Source organism: Tachypleus tridentatus, chromosome 6 (genome assembly GCF_004210375.1).
Source record: "Tachypleus tridentatus isolate NWPU-2018 chromosome 6, ASM421037v1, whole genome shotgun sequence".
Taxonomy (NCBI): Eukaryota; Metazoa; Arthropoda; class Merostomata; order Xiphosura; family Limulidae; genus Tachypleus; species Tachypleus tridentatus.
The window spans coordinates 64,066,001-64,086,320 of NC_134830.1; the positions used below are offsets into that span (position 1 = coordinate 64,066,001).

At 31.5% G+C, this 20,320-nt stretch overlaps 1 pseudogene across 1 annotated transcript in view; it reads right to left on the reverse strand.

Annotated features, from left to right (window-relative positions):
* Positions 1–20,320, reverse strand: part of LOC143252690 (cell adhesion molecule Dscam1-like) — a 117,808-nt pseudogene that overhangs the window by 15,521 nt on the left and 81,967 nt on the right. Inside the window, exons 14-23 of the transcript XR_013029106.1 lie at positions 19,075–19,206; positions 18,057–18,224; positions 14,799–14,869; positions 11,809–12,052; positions 8,700–8,798; positions 7,944–8,129; positions 6,225–6,518; positions 4,197–4,373; positions 2,326–2,549; positions 1,468–1,561 (exon numbers count right to left, since the gene is read on the reverse strand). The product of XR_013029106.1 is annotated as a cell adhesion molecule Dscam1-like (transcript). The remainder of the gene's footprint in view (positions 1–1,467; positions 1,562–2,325; positions 2,550–4,196; positions 4,374–6,224; positions 6,519–7,943; positions 8,130–8,699; positions 8,799–11,808; positions 12,053–14,798; positions 14,870–18,056; positions 18,225–19,074; positions 19,207–20,320) is intronic.

Consider the following 20,320-nt stretch of genomic DNA (forward strand, 5'->3'; position numbering starts at 1 on the left):
AAATTAATTAAAAACAAAGATGAATTTGTCGTTGGCTTCTTACGATATTAAACAATCTTTATTTATTCGCGTCTTAAATTTCCTTTAGGATGTATTACGTAACCAACAAATAACTTACCAAATCTTTTCCTAAGACGCCACTGCGTTAGCTAGATTTATTAATATAACACGAATCTCTCACAACATCTACAGAGAATAATTACGATATATAACAAAAGTAATTATGAGTTCTTTGTTCTTGTTTTCAAGCAAGATGTGTTATGAAACATTCGATAATGTTGGAAAAAATATTTGGAATGCATTTCTATAGTTAAAATTCGTAAATACACTCACACGATAAACGAGGTGAAATTTTCATGATTTTTTCGGCATTTGATATGAATGCCCCTCAGATTTGTTATTTGGGTATGTTACATTCAGCCAATGATACACATGCTAAAACGATACCTATATTTACCTCCTTCTTTAACTGACTTGGAGATTTATAAAAACAAACCTCTAACTCGCGAATGCATGAAGTATATTTTATTGGTTAAGACATATGATTGAATATATTCAAATTCATATTTTGTGTGAAAATGAAATTATTAATTATTCAATGCCCGAAAGGTTTTTTTTATTTTTTACCAACGAATAGTGGGATTGACGGTTACATTAGAACGCCCCCACGGCTGAAAGGGCGAGTATGTTTGGTGCAACCGGATTCGAACGCCTTAACCTACCTGGCCATGCCGGGCCCGCCCGAAAGGTATAACGCTTAAATATTAGTTTATTTTTTGTTTATTGGAACTAATAAAATAATATATATATATAACACTTATTGCATATATATAAGTGTTTTGGTTTATGACTTGAAAATTTTATGGTTATAATATAATTAATCAGAGGTTGGGATTTGCTGTTTTTAACGCAGTCCTTCCTCATGAATTTGTTTATTCATTTAACTTCATTTAGATATAATTATTTAATTTCACTGAAATATACATATATATGTGTTCTGAAAAAGAAAGTAAGTTTTCAGAATTACTTCAATTTGCATCTCACTTAACGCTGAAAGTCTAAAAATATATTTTGAATAAGTAAAAATAAGTGCAATGACAGTAACTAATATGTTACCATACTGTAATCGGTGGGGTTTGATTTGACTGTTACGTTTGTTTGTGAGTAAGCACAAAACCACACAAAGGGCTATCTATGCTCTGTCTACCACGAGTATCGAAATCTGGTTTCTAGCGTTGTAAGTCCGCAAATATATCGCTCTGTCTCAAGGGGACTTTCCTGTTCTGAATGGCAGTTAACGAAGTTTACGGGGGTGATGTTTAAACCTGTTAAAGTTCAGTATAATCAAATTATAGATTTTATTTATTTATACACAGATTTTTTTACTCCAAACTATTGTATATGACTGCAGTCCATGTCTCTGTGAAGAAGTCCTGTTTTCACATGTGCACATGATCATCAAGTTACCTCGGAGTTGTTTTTCATAGACTTGTTCACTGTCATCTCCATGTCGAGAGTTGATCCATAAAATGGAATACTGATGTGCAGAATCTTCGCATTGCTGTAGAGAGAAATAAGTCTATGCTAGCTCTATTTATATGTTACCAATAAATAATTTTAAATATTTCTTAGTTCCATACAATTTCGAAAACTGTGTAATTAAAAAAAAATCTTAAACCCATTGTTTGGATAACAATATTCGTATATTCCACGTTATATTTAGGAATATACTGACAAACGTAGATATAGAAAAAAATATTGTTTTAATTCAGCGAGTCCTTTATGGAATTTAAACACCATGAGTTAAATGATTTTATTTATTAAGTATGTTTATTGTTAATCACAAAACTACGAAATGGGCTATTTACACTTTTCCCACCAAGAATACAGAAATCCGATTTTTCGCTGTATAGATCTCAATACTTACCAGTGAGCCACTAGGGGGCTTAACTAGAAGGGCTTGTGCTTTTTTTTTTAAATTTATTACAGTGAAAGCCATATTGGGCTGTCTGCTGCGTCCACCGAAGGGAACTGAAATCCTGAATTTGGTGATGTAAATTTGTGGGAAGGAATTTAACATGTATAGCGATATACTTACTTAAAAGTGTTTAAAAATTGTTATATTTGTACTCATAGCGACGCAGTTCTTGTTTAATTATATAATATTAAAATAAAAGCGCAATGGTACAGGAAAAATAAATTGTAAAAGATGGATTGCTATAATAATAATGATTTCTTGAAAGAAAATACAATTTTTCGAATTTTTCTCATTGAAATACCACGTATAACATTTTCAATGCATCATGCGAGACTCAATGTACCCACTTGTCGGTGAGGGACATCATACGTGTAGTCAGATGGGCGATTTCTGGCTCTCCTTATAGTTGCATGATTAATTCTATCTCCAGTCTCGGCTGCGATGTGCGTTGTCGCGTATGGAGATGGATAGTATAATGGCTCCCTCTGGTTGTCAACTGCGGTATTACTTTTCGTTTTCCCGTAAGAACTCATGGAAATATTATCTTCCCTTCCTCCTGAATTCCTAGATACTGATGAAAAGTTAAACATGAGAGTTGAAAAATAAATCTGTTTAGTTAGTTTATTTCCAGTGAATAACAACTGTTAACTGGAAAACTAGCAAGGAACATACATCGATTCAAATTACTTTGCGTGTACTGATATCATATTTTGTTTAATTTGTTTAGTTTCAACTGAAATCGTTAATCAGTTTTTATGAAAAGACAAAATAGCGCTATACACTGAGTTAATTTGTAGAAAAATTTAACATCTCAATTCACATAAAAAAATTACGATGTAGTCATGAATCTTTATACACAACATTTGGCGGTGGGTGCTTCTAACTGGCTGTCTCTCCTACTGATCAGTAAGTAAAAATTAGGGACAGCTGTATATACGAATCCTATGAGTCACTGACGTGTCCCTTCATTCACATGCGCATAATCTGAAGCAGTTCAGGTTAAATTTTTCAATTCCTTTTAACACTAGGGAGTATTTGACTTTTATTACCTTTCGCCTATTTTAAAAGCTTATTCCTTGACACATCAAGCTGAAGAACAACAGTATACACTACAAATACTTTAACAGTTATGTTTGCCATTATATAGTGTAAATCTCTAAGAAGCCATAAAGTGAAAATTAAGGTAATAAAAAGTGAATGTTCTTTAGAATTATAAGATCGTTATTATTTCTTTCAAATACTGATAATTATATTTCTGATATACTAAAATCAGGTTTATTTTGAAAAGAGGGTGGAAATTAAATTCCATAATGTGATTTTTCTTTTAAAATTACGACTCAGTCATTAAAGTTCGAACATGCTAATCCGTGAAAAGAACCTTATTTTTATAATGAAAATAGTTTATGCACAGTAAGAAAATTTAGAAACGTTTGTCACGTATACTGTTGTGTGCAATTACCGTTTTGTAGTTGTAAAGATAAGGGCGTGATTAAAACCAATAACTTTCTTTTCCTCTAATATCCGATATTTGAAAGGGCCATTTATTCCCAAGTCTGATGTATCCATTTATTTAAACTAATGGTCATGTATCTCAGAACGGCTGGTATGGGTATTAACATATTTTTATTAACCTGAAGATGACCTAGGAAGGTCGTAATGTTGTTCTCTGCTTATCAATAAAAATGTTAATACCCATACCAGCGGTTCTGAGATACATTTTTATTTCAAGTGGGTTTCTTGTCATTAAAAATTACAAAACGTAATGGCCACTTTATGTCTCACGTTACAGCTGGTACTATTTTGTCTATGATAATAGTCTATCAAGAAAAACAATAATAATAAACTTATATGGCGATATAGAACCTACTAACAAGGCAGCACTCTAAGAATATGCGTTTCGCTAATTTTATGTTATGGCTTCATTTAATGTTTTAAATGAAGCAGTTAGAATTCAATAAGCACAACAAAAAAGCAGCCTTAGATAACCATTTGTTTAAAATATTTTATGGCTTGTAAAATTGAAATTAGTGAAGTATAATTTTTTGTTTTAAAGTAACACAAATTATAGAATATTATAACAAACAGTGAAATCCATAGGTTGGCTCTTAGATCTAATTTTCAATACCAGTCGAATACTGATCTATTCTTGATTCTGAAAGTATTCGAGATAACACGTATTACAGAACCTATAATTTGTTACACCCATGGTAACACTCACCAGCGTCAGATCCTCTCTCACCACTTCCGTCCCTTCTTCTCCACACAATAACAAGAGATGTCACTATGACAATTACCAGGAGGACAAAAATAGCACACACAATGGGCACCAGAATTGCCGGATCTTTTATAAAGGAAGATTGATGAATATCAGCTGCAGCAATAGGTGGTATCGTTGCTGTGCAAATAAAAAATACAAAAAACTTTCACTAAATTTTAATTTTCTAATCCTTTCTTTGCAACATGGAATTTTGTCTTTGAGAATTTTTCAATACAAGTAAAAAAAAACAACGTTTCCTTCTCTATAGGGAATCGAGAAAACGTAAGCCTGTATTTCAAACATTACTTTACAATCGTATCAGTAAACTATAATGCTAAATGTGTAGTTATATCATTTTATCTATGGAATATTTGTCATACGTTGTAATTTGATAATGACGAACTAAGTTTTTATTAGATTCGTTATAAAACATTTTTTTTAAATATATATATATAAGCTAAACAATTTATGTAACTTTTCAAAATTTTGAGATAAACTGTGTAAGTATATGAAAAAAAAACACAACAACAACAAAAGAAAACATTAAGACTGGTATAAAATATTAAAAGATGGAAAGTCACATACCTTTTTTGTCCTTTTTCAAAAATTTTGAAACATTAAACAACAAACTAAAAGCAACTTAATAAATAATTCTTGTTTGTGATGGATTAGAAATGTACAAATAGCTTTTTTTCAGGACTAGAAACATGCTATTAGCTAAAATCAGTGAAAAACATCAGTAAAACTTTGATGCATTCTCTACTTGTCGCTCAAAATTGTACATTTAAGTAAATTTAAGGTCGTTACTATGGTGGTTTCTTCATTCAATAAAACATTACAGGATCAAGCGTTGGTGGCTGTTGCTGGCAGTACTGGATCAATAACTACGCCCTTGACTTGTTTTGGTCTGAAACCTTCTGTGTTTCGTCTGACTGCAAAGCGTGGTTCTCTGTTGTGTGTTATTAAAGTGTTTAATTTAATATTGCTGCTGAAAGAAAGACAATGCACACTATAATGTGCTTGAAAAAATGGCTCTTTTGTGATTATAATTTTGTGAAATATATTTCAGAAAATTATTCTTTTCGAAAAGCAATGGGTTTCCTGTAAAATTGTTAGAAGACAGGCAGTCAAATATACAACAAATAAATTAAACTGATTTTAACTCGTGGATAAGATTGAAAATGTGAATAAACAGTTTTACAAACTTTCAGATAAACTTTTCAAAGAGTATTAATATTTAAATATTTAACTACACTTCTATAAAAAAAATGCAAAATACGATTACAAAAGTTTCCATCTATTAGGCTGTCAGTGACGTAAACATATGATAGTGAGTTTTCTATCGTGACTAAGTTTGTAAAACGTTAAGCCTATTCAACATTTAAAAATAATGAAACGACTTAATGTTTCATTTTTATCAAATAGCTAGACATCCTGTCTAAAGTGTAATAAAGCTTACGACCATGTAGCAGCGTGTTTTTGTTGCATTCAGTCAGCAAGGTTTAGCGGTTAGCTTACTAGACTGTGGATGGAAAATTCTAAGGCGTGAGCCACGATATGCTGTTGAAAACTTTGAAATATGGGGGGCATAATAATTGTAGCAGCATATCCTGACGTTCAGCTAACTGTAGCCGCGTGCGTAGCGGACGTCGATGATTAGTTTCTTTCCCTCTGTTCATCAGTTTTAACTCAGTTATGCTTAAGCTCTTGGGTTCTTTTATTTGAGTGTTTAGCCAATGTATTCACTGATGTGAAAATACCTTTAAGTAGTTCGCTTAAACTTTGCATTAACGTCATATGAATAGTTTTGAACTAATAAATATAAAAAAACACGTCATCAAACATCAGGGGTAACATTTTTAGTTTTTTTTCAATTCTCATTGATTACGCTTCGTTCAATTTTTTCGTTGTAATCAGTTCTTCAGTAGAAAGGAAAACGTTTATTTGTTTTGATTCACATATATCTTAACTACTCTTTACAATATTTACCTCCTGTAAGGGTTAGTGTTGCAAATCGATACTCAGCCTCCGTGGTCCCAGCATCATTCAGTGCTGTCACCAAAAGGTCGTACCAGGTGCCTGGATGAAGGTCGCTTATAGCCACCCTCTTCTGATCTGGAACCACGTGGTTAGATAACAGGATCCACTCTCTCTGGGACTGAGGTTTATACTGAATGACAAAGTATTGTAAACGGCAACCGCCATCTTTCCATGCTTGAAGGTTAAGTGTTGCGGCTGAACTATTCGTTATTATAAAACCCCTCATTTCTGGTGCTTTTGGTTCTGCCAGAAGTGTACGAAAATTACACTTATAAGCATTGCTAAAATTACGGTTCTAAGTTCAAACTTGAATTTTTCTAGAATGTTCTAGTTACACAGTCTTGAGCAAAACAATTTTCTCTCTGAACAAAATCAAACCAATCAAAAATAAATAATATCTGGTGTCTAAATTTCGGCATATTATACAATCTAGACCTTTCAAAATAAATGGTTTCATGATTAATAATACACTATATAAACGCGTGATGATATTCATATTGCGAGATGTTCATTAAACACATAAAAATATCTTTAATAAACACTGTGATGACTGTAATTTGTTGATCAAAACGTGGTATTCTACTTTTGAAGGATGTATTTTACGAAAAATATTATATGCAGCTCTTTGATAAAAACTGTTTATGAACGATCAACCGCCATCTAGAGGCAGGATTGATAAAAGTTAATATTTTTTTATGAATACATTTTGAAAATAAATCGAACTTAAGTAATTTATTGCTTTTTTAAAATAATATTTCCAACCAATAAACTAAAAAAATATTCAAAAATTGACAGTATGATAAACAATAAATACGAGATATACAAGGAGCAGAATAACAAATACATCATCAAATTAATTATTTGTCAGTTTTCAAACGTACAGATACGCAAATATATACAATTAAGCCTATTCACGTGAAATTCAAAATAAAGCAAAAACGTTCTTAATGAGATATCAGAAACAAAAAACATTGAAACAATTTTATCTTTATTACTCTTTAACTTAACAGGTTGAAATGACTTTATCTTCAGGGTATTTTCTGACCAGAGGAATAACAAACTTTTTCTTATGAAAAGTTGAAACTTTTATTTTAATATTTAAATTTTTTTGAAACTTCGTTTTACAGTAGTAAAACACCAGGCAAGGAAGTCTCGTATTAAGGATACTTTTTATTTTCTTGATGTAAAATCGATAACTAAGAAATACATTTTAAAAGTGAATTAACATAATATCGTTCGAAGGTTTCCTATTCAAAATAAAACCGTTTGATTATTTCTTTTTTTAAGATACCTACAATTTGATCTCGCGTTATCTTTAAAGTTTATATATACTCAAATTTATATTTGTTTATTTTTAAGTTAATTTGTCTAAAGTACTCAGTATATTATTCTTTAATACAAAAACTTAAACACATATATTAATAATTTCTGAAGAGAAGATATACAGAAGTATAACAATAATATCAAAGACGTGAAAGGCTTATAAGTAAAAAAACACATTGTCACAAGCTTTAGAATAATAAATGTTTATAGAATAAAAACCGATTTCTTGAATTTCGCATGAAGTAGCGGTTGCATCTTTTATCTGACTAGAAATGCAGGGTTTGTTGTAGATAAAAATAAAGTAGAACGATATTTAAAAGGCACTGCGAGTGTGTTTTACTTTACCATTTCCCTTTAATGTGACTTTAATAACATCACTTGGATCGCTTCTTCCAACGTCATTAAAGGCAGTTAGAAACACCTGGTAGGCTGCTCCACAACGAAGATTATCCAATATATAACTGTTCAAATCAGGTGATATCTCTATATCTTTCCACGCATTAGATCCTTCTTTATAATTTAGGACAAATCCTGCAAATTTAACGACGAAGAAGAAAGTTTAGTTATAAATGAGGTAAAATGACAGTGATATGAAGACCGTGAGGTTTTTTACCTCCAACTACCATCTTTTTTTATGTCGTTCATTTCAATATAAAGAAATGTAAATGAATATGAAAGTTTTCAATTCAGCATTGTTTAAGCCACGATATTTTAGCATTTTTAATTCAAAGTATTTTCGATGAAATATAGTTTATTTACATTTTCCTCAAAAATAAAAATAAATATAAATAAACTATACATTTCATAAACCTCGTAATTAAGTTTTACAGCTTTTTCATCACTTAGTGAATATTATGTATCGTAATTAGTTTTCGATTTATTCTAAAAAAACGTCAATTATAATAAAACACAGTTTTCAGATTTAGCTAGACCTGTAGTTTATGAGAAATAACAACTAGAATGTTTATATATACAGGTCTAGGTAAATTTAAAAAGTCCAGCAATTGTCTTCACAGCTATTTTCTTAGCATTTTAAACTATAAACAACAGCGACAACAAAAACACGCACTTAATTCAAATAGAATGAATAATTTAACCTACCTCGTGCTGGTGTATTTTCTTCTGTTTTCAACTGCCACACCAACCTTAAACTTGTAGAGGTCGAAGCCGCAATACGCAAAATAGGGGTGTGAGGTGGGTCTACAGAATTAGAAAAAATATAACAAAATGAATCATATTTTGCTACTGTTACATATTATAATTTATTTCTGACGAGTCTCCTATTTATTATGTTACGTATGTTAACGTATTACTATTTCATATTATGGGAAATTTAAACTTAGAAGTTAATTAACTGTTCATACGTATCAAATTTATGGTGTTTGCCAATAATATTGATACACACAAATTTTAACATAAATATATTTTAATATACAAACGAGAAGTAATACAATTTATAATAACGGACATTACTAATGGTTATTACAAATAATGATTCATATACAACAGTTTCACGAACTTACAAACAATACTGATTGTTATATTTGATCTAGAACTGAATGTTTTATTGAAGATCCAGATCTACGAAAAGCAAATTAATTTATAGTGTATATTGTTGCACCTTGCTTAAATTAGCTAGCCTGACTGGCCTCACATCTCTATAAGCTAATTTTCCCAGCGATGATATTTAAAGTCTTCGTTGAAATTCTAACGTCTGAAGTAATTCACTGATATTAAACAGTTTGTAATATTCGAAATCTAGAAATTTTCCTAGTCAAATTCTGTAGTTTTTCCGAATAATAAGCGTTAATCACAATTACATCTTTCTAGGCCTATAGCACACTGACTGTAGCTGAACAACTAATTTGTTTCCCGAGGCATCAAATTTTATATTCAAATCACGTAACTTTCTCGACGTTTCAACAATATTCTAGTGCGTTTTCGTAACAAACATTACTGATTCTCACTTTCAAGAATTTTTACAAATTCCAAGAACAAGCAGGACTTGCGCAACACACAGTCAAAATATACGTCACATGTAAAAGAGAAAACTATACAGAAACAAAGTTAGGCATTAAAATAAATGCACAGTAGTGAATCCGTTACATTGCTTTTTGTAAGTCTTTCATAATAAAAAGAAAATTCGTTGTTTGTACGTTGTAGTTTGTGTTTTAACTAAATAACAATATTAAATTTGCAATTCATTGAAGTTAAAGAAATAACTGGACGAAATGTTTGTAGTAATAATATATAAATGATAAAATCGTACATTTAAACAAATACTGTTAATAAATAATTCATAATAAACTAGCTATCATGAATTTTAAAACACACCCACGGAAACTATTGAAGATGAAATAAGAGTTTGAATATAAATACTATTTTTTATTATAACTGTAGATGCCAACTATTATTCTGGCTGACCAGGCATGGCCAGGTGCTTGACTGGAATTTCTGTCACCCCAGTCATGTTCGCCCTTTCAGCCGTGGGGGTGCTACAACGTGACAGTTAATCCCACTATTCGTTGGTAAAAGAGTAACCCAAAAGATGGTGGTAGGTGGTGGTGACTAGTTCTCTTCCCTCTAATGTTTCACTGTTGACTTAGGGATAGCTAGCGCAGACAGTCCTCGTGTAGCTTTGCGCGAAATTCAAAACAAACCATATTACTCTGGCCATCTCATACGTAAGGAACAGACAATAAAATAACAGTAATGTTAGAAAAGCTACTCTTCGTCGGATAGAGCTTTAGTTCTTTACAAGAACGAGTTAATGTTACTTGTTATTGCATGTGGTATATTTGTTAAAATCCACTTATGGACCAACGATAAGTTTACAGACTTATAACGCTAAAATCTAGGATTTGATAAAATTCCGCAGTAAAGTGCAGATTCCTGATTGTGTAGTTACGCCCTATATTAAACACATATTTGTTAAGTTTATTTCTTTTGAACTGACATTCAGTATTCATAATACGAATCATCGAAATTTGTTTAAACTGCATATAAAAATAACTATTTATTTAAACTAGAGAGAAGAACTGATAAATATTAAATAATTTGATATCTTTATTATGTGGCTAAACACGCACACTAGAATAATTACTATAATAACGAGGACACAAATACGTTTTACCACACGGACAATTAACCATAAATATAATTAGAATTTGAATTAATGATAATAGAAATTATTGTGCACAACATTATTTTTACTTATTTTATTTAATCTAATGATTTTCGTAAGGTGTGGATGTGTGTATATTTCAAGTTTCTCTTAAACTAACATTTTGACGATTTAGAAATGATTTTGATATCCCTTTTTACATGAAACAATAAAATTTTCCAGCCCAATCAACAGAAAGGTCTTTAGGAAGTATATTTTAAATTTGTAGTTGAAAAAGTTGCTGAAGTATTTGATAGAGATTCTATGTACTTAGATAAGCGCTAACCTACAGAGTGGGTTACATGTTTTATGCCCACTGAGGGTATAAAAACTCGCACTTCTAGCATTATTAGCCCTCAAGTTTATTACCAAGACATTAGTACAATACAGTATTTGAACCTGAATTAAACTCACAATATAATAAATAACTTATTATCAGTAGTTATGAACAACATTTATTTGTGAATCACGTATGATATTATATTTTACAAAATACATGAACTGGAAAACAATTATAGGAGAGTATCATTATTTAAATTAAACATTTTTATTCGACCAAATTGGGATTACTACAAAATCATAAAACAAAACTTTCTGTCAGTGTTCAAATGGAATATTTTTTCATAGTGGTGATAAATTGTTTTTTAAAATGTATATCTGTTTTTGAGCATTCCGCTTTTAGATGAATAAACGTTGATACTGATAACTGTATATCGTACTTATGGTGACACTGAGTGTTATAGCAACTGATGAAGGCCTTGAATGAACTTCTTTGTGAGTGTTGAAAACAGTTGTTCTTAGGTTTTAGTTTTGATAGGATCGTATTTAAAATAGAGTTTGTCTAGTAGGAATTAAGCACAAAGCTACACAATGGATATTTCTGCCCAGCCAACAACGGGCATCGAAAGCCGGTTTCTAGCGTGGCAAGTCCGAAGACATACCACTGTGCCACTGAGGAGCAAATAGATAAGTGCCTTGTCAAAAATGTGAAATGACATTAATGGGGCAATTCGAAAATATTTAAATATATTTAATGTTTTCCATTACCGAATTCAAATGTTCTGGCAACCACCTCTTGAGACATTGAACCAGGACCCTGGTCATTGAAAGCTTGAACAACAAAACTATACCGAGTCGATCTCCTTAGATTTCGAATAAGTATTTTCCACTTTCTGTCGGTAGAGTTTGCATATACTGTTCTATTCAAGTTATAAGGCCCTTTCTGACCATACTCTTTGTATCCAACGTAGAAGCCATTGATTACGTCACTTGACTGTCCACTCTGAGGGAACTAAGAAGACAATTTGTCTATTTCATGAATAATGATTATGTCATAATTGTATTTTATATTTCTTTTGCGTTTAACACAAGTCATTCATTGTTAAGCACTTGGTTTGCACATAGGTCTGAGATATTTTACGTTTGTCCACGAAAAACAGTCTGCATGCAAAGAATGTTTTAATAGAACTTTTAAAAAACGTTTTTAATCCTAGAACAAGATTTAAGAAATCTTAAGCATTAGAGAGTAATGTTTAGGACATTATTTAAATAAAAGCTTATAAAAATCTATGCGTTAGTTAACTAGAACGACGACTCTATAATCGTACTATAAGTGCACAAAACAGTTATAAACTACATGAAAATCTTGGAAATATTTGGTGCAGTATATGCTGAGGTAGGCTTTACAAGTTACTCATACTATGTCTTTTGTAAACTGTATTCTAATTTGTCTTTTCATGCTATTTTCATTAATTACACTGATTAAAATATTTAATATGAACATATACTATTTCTGTTTGCTTATTATTCAGTATTGTTAGCTTACTATCCGAATTTAGCAATAATCTAAATCTCCTACGCTAGCCAAACCTCGTGAGTTAATATTGACAGTGAGGACACCCAACTGATAAAACATTGCGTTCTAGTCGTTAAGTTTGTGTTTTATAGCTTATCATACGCTAGTTACAAAAAATATTTCCAATTAGTTGTACTAATTATTAGGTTAAGTATAAGTCAGCGGGCATATTGCCGTGCAACTAGGATGGTTGGGTGAGCAGGTGATGACAGAGAATGCAGAGACCTTATGCAAAAATATACTTTATTTTGTATTAAACAGAAATGCTTACATTAAAATCAGAACGTGAGTTTCGGTTGTAAATGTTCGCTAGTGGATCAACAATAAATATACGTACTTATATGACAAAAATCCATGATTCGTTTCCCTGCGTTGAACAGAAGCATTGTAGTTTTGAACTGAGAAAACAATTTGCATTTTTTTTTTCAAAACGCTTATAACAATCAACCGTCAAAATGGTAATGATAAATATGTCCGAAAATGCTATTGTTTCGATGGAGTATTGTTTTATTTTGCCCAGTCTCAGGTTTTGAAACTAATTGTTCGGTATTTGGGAACTACAGTGTAAACATATTATTGCGTTTAGTTTTTTTTTTTTTCTGTAATACGAGTAGATAATTTTATCAAACGCTCTTGATGGAGTCATAACAAATACTCAGTTACAGAAGACTAACTGTGTGTTACGTATTTTCTATCTAATGTAAAAGCGCTTTTGCCTGATTACTTTTGCATTTAGTGTTAGAAGTCCATTGAGCGATTTCAAATTTGATACCTAAGATACAATTTATTTTATCTTAATGTACATCGCAGGTTTACAGATAATACCTTGGGGCATTTTCTGTTATCCTTGAGAATAAAGTTGCTTTAATATAGCGTAAACTGCAATTTACTATTAATTTATATTTGGTACTAACTTTCTTTTGATACTTCAGTGATGTAAAACGACAATGCTAGAAATGAAATTGTTACTTGTTATCACGTATCATTATCTTTATATAACGAGCATTTCGTCAGTAGAATGGTACAAAAATAGTAAGAGTTTTAACGTTAGTTAGGAAAAAGCAACAATCTCATGTTCATACAAATTTACCTAATGGTGTTTTAATCTTCACAATTCATACCTCACACAGGCCCAGCATAGCCAGGTGGTTAAGGCACTCGACTCGTAATTTGAGGGTCGCTGGTTCGAATCCCTGTCACACTCAACGTGCTCGCCCTTTCAGCCGAAGGGACGCTATTACAATGTGACGCTCAATTTTACTATTATTTGATAAAAGAGTAGCCCAAGAACTGGCAGTGGGTGGTGATGATTAGCTGTCTTACCCTGCTAAGTTAGAGACGGCTAGCGCAGATAACCCTCGTGTAGGTTTGTCCGAAATTCAAAACAAACCAAGCAGTTCATATCTCAAGGGATAAATCGCCAGATTTTAGCGTTATTAATTCGTTTTTTTCTTATAGCAAATCGACATAGGGCTATTTGCCACGTCCACCGAGGGGAATCGAACTTCTGATTTTAGCGTTGTAAATCCGTAGGCTTACCGCTGTTCATGCGAGGACATTGAATTTGTAAACTTATTGCTCTCTCACATGGGGGAAAAAAGAAAACAATTAAAATTAGTGAAGAGAAGTTGGATCCCTGGCAAGGTAACTCACTGTTTGAAAAGAAACATGGATAGTAAATTAATGCTACTATAGTGTGACAAGTCATATTCATGCGAAGACATGGTTAGGACTTAAATAAGGGGTATACTATTGCTTTATTAATTAAAAATAATATTTAACATTAACTTTTACATAAAATAATACACCTTCAGAGTTCAGAGCTAAAAATCAACCTATTGACAAGCGTTGGTAGTTATGATGCCCTTACGTTCTTAGTTATGGAGAGTAGAATGCATTACTTTATAGGTTGATTACCTTCGCTGTTAATGACATTTTCCGCCGTAAATCTAATAATATCTCACAAGGTTCAGACAGCTTAGGTGATTTGTCATTATGCGCCCTTGTATTTTTGTTCAGGCTCAAATTAAGATCGTATGGGCGCAAAGTCGACTATTTTAACCATTTCTGTGTAATTTCTTAATGTTACAGTTGAAGTTGAAATTTGCAGAAACTATCAAATAAATCTTTAATGGTACCATGTTAGCACAAAAATAATTAAATGTAGAAATTTAAAACTTACGGTCCAAGACAGTTGCACAGTGCTGGTATCCACAGTAACTGCTGTGACGTCACTTGGTACGCTTCTTGGCGCTAGAGCGTAAATATAAACATCATCAGATAAAATAAATACTATTTACAATTGTTGAAATGTATATATATATATATATATATATATATATAAATATGAAAATATTCATAGCGTTAAATACAAAATAAATCCTACAATAATTATCTGACAAAAACTTTCATATCGTCAACAGCTTTTTGAAAATTAACATTATTTTTCAATTTCTTTGTTCACTTAAAATAAAATTATTGTTGTCATTTGAAATGTTACCAACAGATGGCGAACATAAGTTATTAATTTTGGAATCATGGTGGGAAGTGCAGTTTAGAGATTATATATCCTGAAGCAAAAACAACTAATTTGAGAATGCGATTGGAAAATATATGCTTTTTTCTGAAACCATTTTTATGTTGGTAATAATATGAATCCAATTTCATCTGTTGAGGTCAAATATTGCCCAATTCAATTATGATTTTTAAGTGTAATTTAGTTTTCTTCCTCAGTATAAAAATATACATTTCAGGATTTAATTAATTAATTAATTAATATGTATTGGTTGCTATTTTGAATGAAAGCCCTTAATTAATGGTCAGCAATCATTTTATTTTTATAAATATTCCATGTAATTTAACTTTTAATTGGTTTGTTTTGAATTTCTCGCAAAGCTACACGAAGGCTGTCTGTACTAGTCTCCCAAATTTCGCAGTGAAAGACTAGAGGAAAATTCATCACTTACTGCCAGCTCTTAGGCTACTCTTTTACTAACGAATAATGGGATTGATGGTCCCATTACAACTCTCATACGGCTGAAAGGACAAGCATATTTGGCGGGGCTAAATGGTGACGCCAGGCTTAACTTTTAATTTATTCTAACAATACATTTCAAATGTATTAATTTGCTGCAGTCTTTAGATTTGCGGTTTTGGGAAGAACTATTACTGAGATTTGTACCTAGATCATTAGGAGCAGGAGACTAGTTTGTTACACTTAAATAGAGATTTCCTTATTGATAAGGAAGATCCCTTAACTTCAGTGTTTGGTTTCTTTTGACTTGTAGATAATTAATAGTGATATTTTAAAACTGTATATTAATGCCGATTAGCTCGTAGTTTTCACATAATATATTAATGCTGAATGGGTCATAGTTAGTTTTTTACTATTTCTAATTTTGAATTGTGTATGAAAAATAAACAATTCAATTTTTGCTGTACGCTTTTTACAATGACCACACTAATGTTGTCTTCAGATGATCGTAACGTTATAAATTTGTATAGATTTCTTTGTCAATTTACCACAAATATGTTAAAATCAGATAAATAATCTAAGGTTATCCTGTTCTTCAGAAAATGTAAATGAGTTATAATGTGTTGGGTTACTCCACTTCACTTGTTACCAGGAAGTTAATGTTAAAAATGAAAATGATCTTAATATTTGTGATAAAAATTGAGTGCAATTTTCCCCCGCATTATATGCACTAGAACGTTAAACAACTAAAGTTTGCAAAGCATTTAAAGCTTTAAAACAATAAGTTTAATATATGATAATTAAAGTCGTGTAAAATTGCAGCCAGTTTTTTTGTTATTCCACATTTTTTTTAAATTAGTTTCTTCTGGATTTCAAGTTAGAGCTGTATGGAAGTAATACTTCACACCACCTTTTCTCTCTAATTTGAAATTCATCATGGACAATTAAGATGAACATGGAAAATAAGCATTAACGAGAAATTTAGGCCAACTAATTCTACTGCTTCGTCAGCTTTCAACTTTAATAGCGCCTTAACATGAAACTGAATACCAATGACTATTGTTGAAGACAACTGATAAAGTTAGTGCATTCCTAAGTTAGTATTCATGCTGTGCTAAAAAAAAAACCCAACAAGAATAAAGTGTTAACAATGTTCGTGTTGTAAGCAGTTTTTGCAAATATATAGTAGACGTTGGAGAAAATATAACAAAAATAAATGAAATTCAGATGATACTGGAATGAGATAAAATAATCCTGTATATTAATATACCATCTCTTTCCTAAGGTACATACAAAAGAAGATAACGTTCATTTATGTCGTTGATTAGTCTATTTTGTCAATTGAAATATAAAAGCCTGTACATGAAGCTGTTGTGGAAATAATTACTTTCCAAGCACACATGTTTTAATCCTTTACAAAATTAGTCATATAATATTTAAATGTAAATTCTCTAGTTCGAAGAAACTACTTATTGATAAGTTGTTTGTTCGCTTTGAAAAGAGAAGCCTGTTTTGTTTTAGTGGGCAAATACACTATTGAACGAAACCTGTAAACAAAACTACTAATTATGTTGCACGACTTGCTTAATAGCACAAAGTAACATTAATGCGTGTGTGTTTTGAATTTCGCACAAAGCTACTCGAGGGCTATCTGTGCTAGCCGTCCCTAATTTAGCAGTGTAAGACTAGAGGGAAGGCAACTAGTCATCACCACCCACCGTCAACTCTTGGGCTACTCTTTTACCAACGAATAGTGGGATTGACCGTCACATTACAACGCCCCAACGGCTAAAAGGGCGTGCATGTTTGGCACGACGGAGATGCGAACCCGCGACCCTCAGATTACGAGTCGCTCGCAACATTTATGCTTACATTAAATTCGCGAAAGTAGTTTTGGAATAATTTTATTTTCAGATGACACATCAAACACATTCATTTGCGTTACAACCTACGCAAACTAAATAATAATAACAGAGCACTTTTAAACGCACATATAATAGGAATAATTTAACGAAATAAGATTTCAGTAAATAATTCACCTAAAATGGTCTTTACCTAACAAAAAATAGTTCTGAGCGTGAAACTTTTGTAACTGTGAAATGATATTATAATTATTATTATATTATTCATTTCAGTAACTAAACACGTATTTCATGATGCATGATGGACAATTTCCAATTTCTAAAGGCAAGGACATGTTAACTAATTGAGTAATAGACTAGTTTCAATCAATGTACAGGGTGTCCAGAAAGTCACTGTGCAGTTTTATATGTTAATAAATATATTTCCACAGTGACTTTCCAAACACCCTGTATTTTAGTAAACTGAGCTTTGAATGTTTCTCTATACAGATTAGTGTCAGTGTCATTTGCATCTGATAATTCAGAATTACATTACCTTATTAAAATGATGTATCTTTAAGTAAGACATACCTTTTTCCTTGGAAATTTGTGATTGAAAACTAACCTTCGATTCCTGTTGTAAATTTTACTTCTTTTCCAGGACTGCTAATTCCAATAACGTTTTCAGCTGTGACTGTGAAGTAATACGTCGTTCTGGGCTCAAGACCACTTATAGTCGCTGAGTTCTGGGAAGCAGGTGCAGTTAGTTCCCTCTTGGTGTCGCCCCATTCTTCTAAAGTTTTATGTAAAAATAACTTTTTTTTTTTAGCTGTGTCGTGTTATGCGTGTCTTACAAATAGAGGTACTTAGTTAAGTAGTCATTGTGATAGAATAGCTGGACTAAATCGCAAGTTATAATTCGTCCATTTTGAAGTGTTATACAAGCATTGTTTTCTTTGTATAACTTGTGTGTTGGGTGATTTATTTTTCATATTAAATATTGTCCACTACCGCTTTTTTAATGAAATTACAATGCTTTGTATTTTATATATTAAATCCAAGGTCTTTAAACCAATATTTTAGTACTCAGCGAGTGATAAGATAATTAAGTAGAGCAATACACCAAGTATTTTGTGTGCAACACAAGTATTTAATTGAATTTTGTTTTTACTAATAAAAATTAATTATAAGAGAAATTTTAAAAGAATTAAGCTTAAAATAATTTGTATAACTTTACAGATAATATCAAATTATGTAAGATAAGTAGTTGGAACTGGCCGTAAATCTGTAGTCTACACTTAAATGAATGCTGGTTTTACTTGAAATTGAGTCAAAACAGTTATATGTAATTGTTTTTAGAAAACTGCAACGTTTATCGATGTTAATCACCGTTTTACACTTCCTACGGGTAAAGGAAGTTTTGAAAACCTTTAGAAAAATTTCACGCAAAATCCTTTACTTGTACGATAAACTAGTATCTTCAACGCCAACATTTTAAATCCTAAAACCACTGAAGTTGTCATAGCAACAACAAAATAATGTAAAATACATCATATACTAACTATTAAGGACTGATTCAGTATTGAACAAAGGTAGTACATTTAATGGTAAAAAACAACAAACTAGAAAAAGTTGCAACAAACCTTTGGCAGTTCGATAAGCGACAGTGTAAGAGGTGATTGGACTATTTCCAGAATACGGCTCGGACCATTTTAAAGATACAGTGGTACTGGTTACACGATTTACTTTAATTCCATTAGGTGGATCAGGGATTTCTGAATATAGAGAAATAGTAATAGATGTTTAGAAATGATTATTCCTCTAAACGTCTTGTGTAGTGATAACATAAATATAAACATGATAAACTATAAACAGAAACACTCACTTTATAAAGTATTTTTACCTACACTTTATTGTCAACAAGCAAACACATTCCAAACTGTAGTTAATTGTTTTAAATATTTACTATAACGTTGTTTTTTTAACACATAGTTACACGATGGACTATCTACGCTCAGTCCACCCCAGGAAACTGAACCCTAGATTTTAGTATTGTAAATCAGTAAACTTATTGTTGACCACTGGAGAACCATACCTTAACGTAAGGTCCACTTGTTATCAATAGGATGATATATATAAAAAAAATATGGGAGCATTTCATTTCATGTAACGACATCAGCGACATTATATACTGTATTCGGAAATTAAACTATTTTACTTGAAGTGTATATTGCAGAAACTGATTTTTACTTTATTATAAACACAGCTTGTGGACATTCATATGGAGGAACTGTATAGGCTTATTTATGCTCTGCAATGGAATGTCTGCGGAGTTATACAACTATAAACTGGATTTTTATAGTTGTGGTGGGCAAAGCACAAATAGCTCTTTGTGTAGTTTTGTGCTTAATAACAAACAACAGAAACAAAAACACTTATTTGTACAAACAAGAAAAGGAACTCATTGTATTTATCACACGCACTGCTTATTACAATTCAGTTTCTCATGTTGAAAGATTTAGTTCTAACGACTTTCCGGTTGTTATAAACACTTTTTTTTCTATCTAGTAATGGAAATATGAATGTTTTTGCTGTTTAAATTGATTTCACGTAATAAATTTATAGATGTAGTTGCTTGAACGCGAATTAATTAAATCCGCTACATCGTAATACGAGTTGGTTTGTTTTAAATTTTGCGCAAAGCTACGCAAGGGTTACCTGCACTAGCTATCCATAATTTGGCTCTAATAGAGTGGAGAAAAAGCAGTTAGTGAACAGTATTAGTCGCGAACTCTTCGATACTCTTTTACCAACGAATAGCATCATATTATAAACACGTTCCGAGATGTAGATTCACACTTGCGAGACACAGATTGTGAGTTGAGCGTT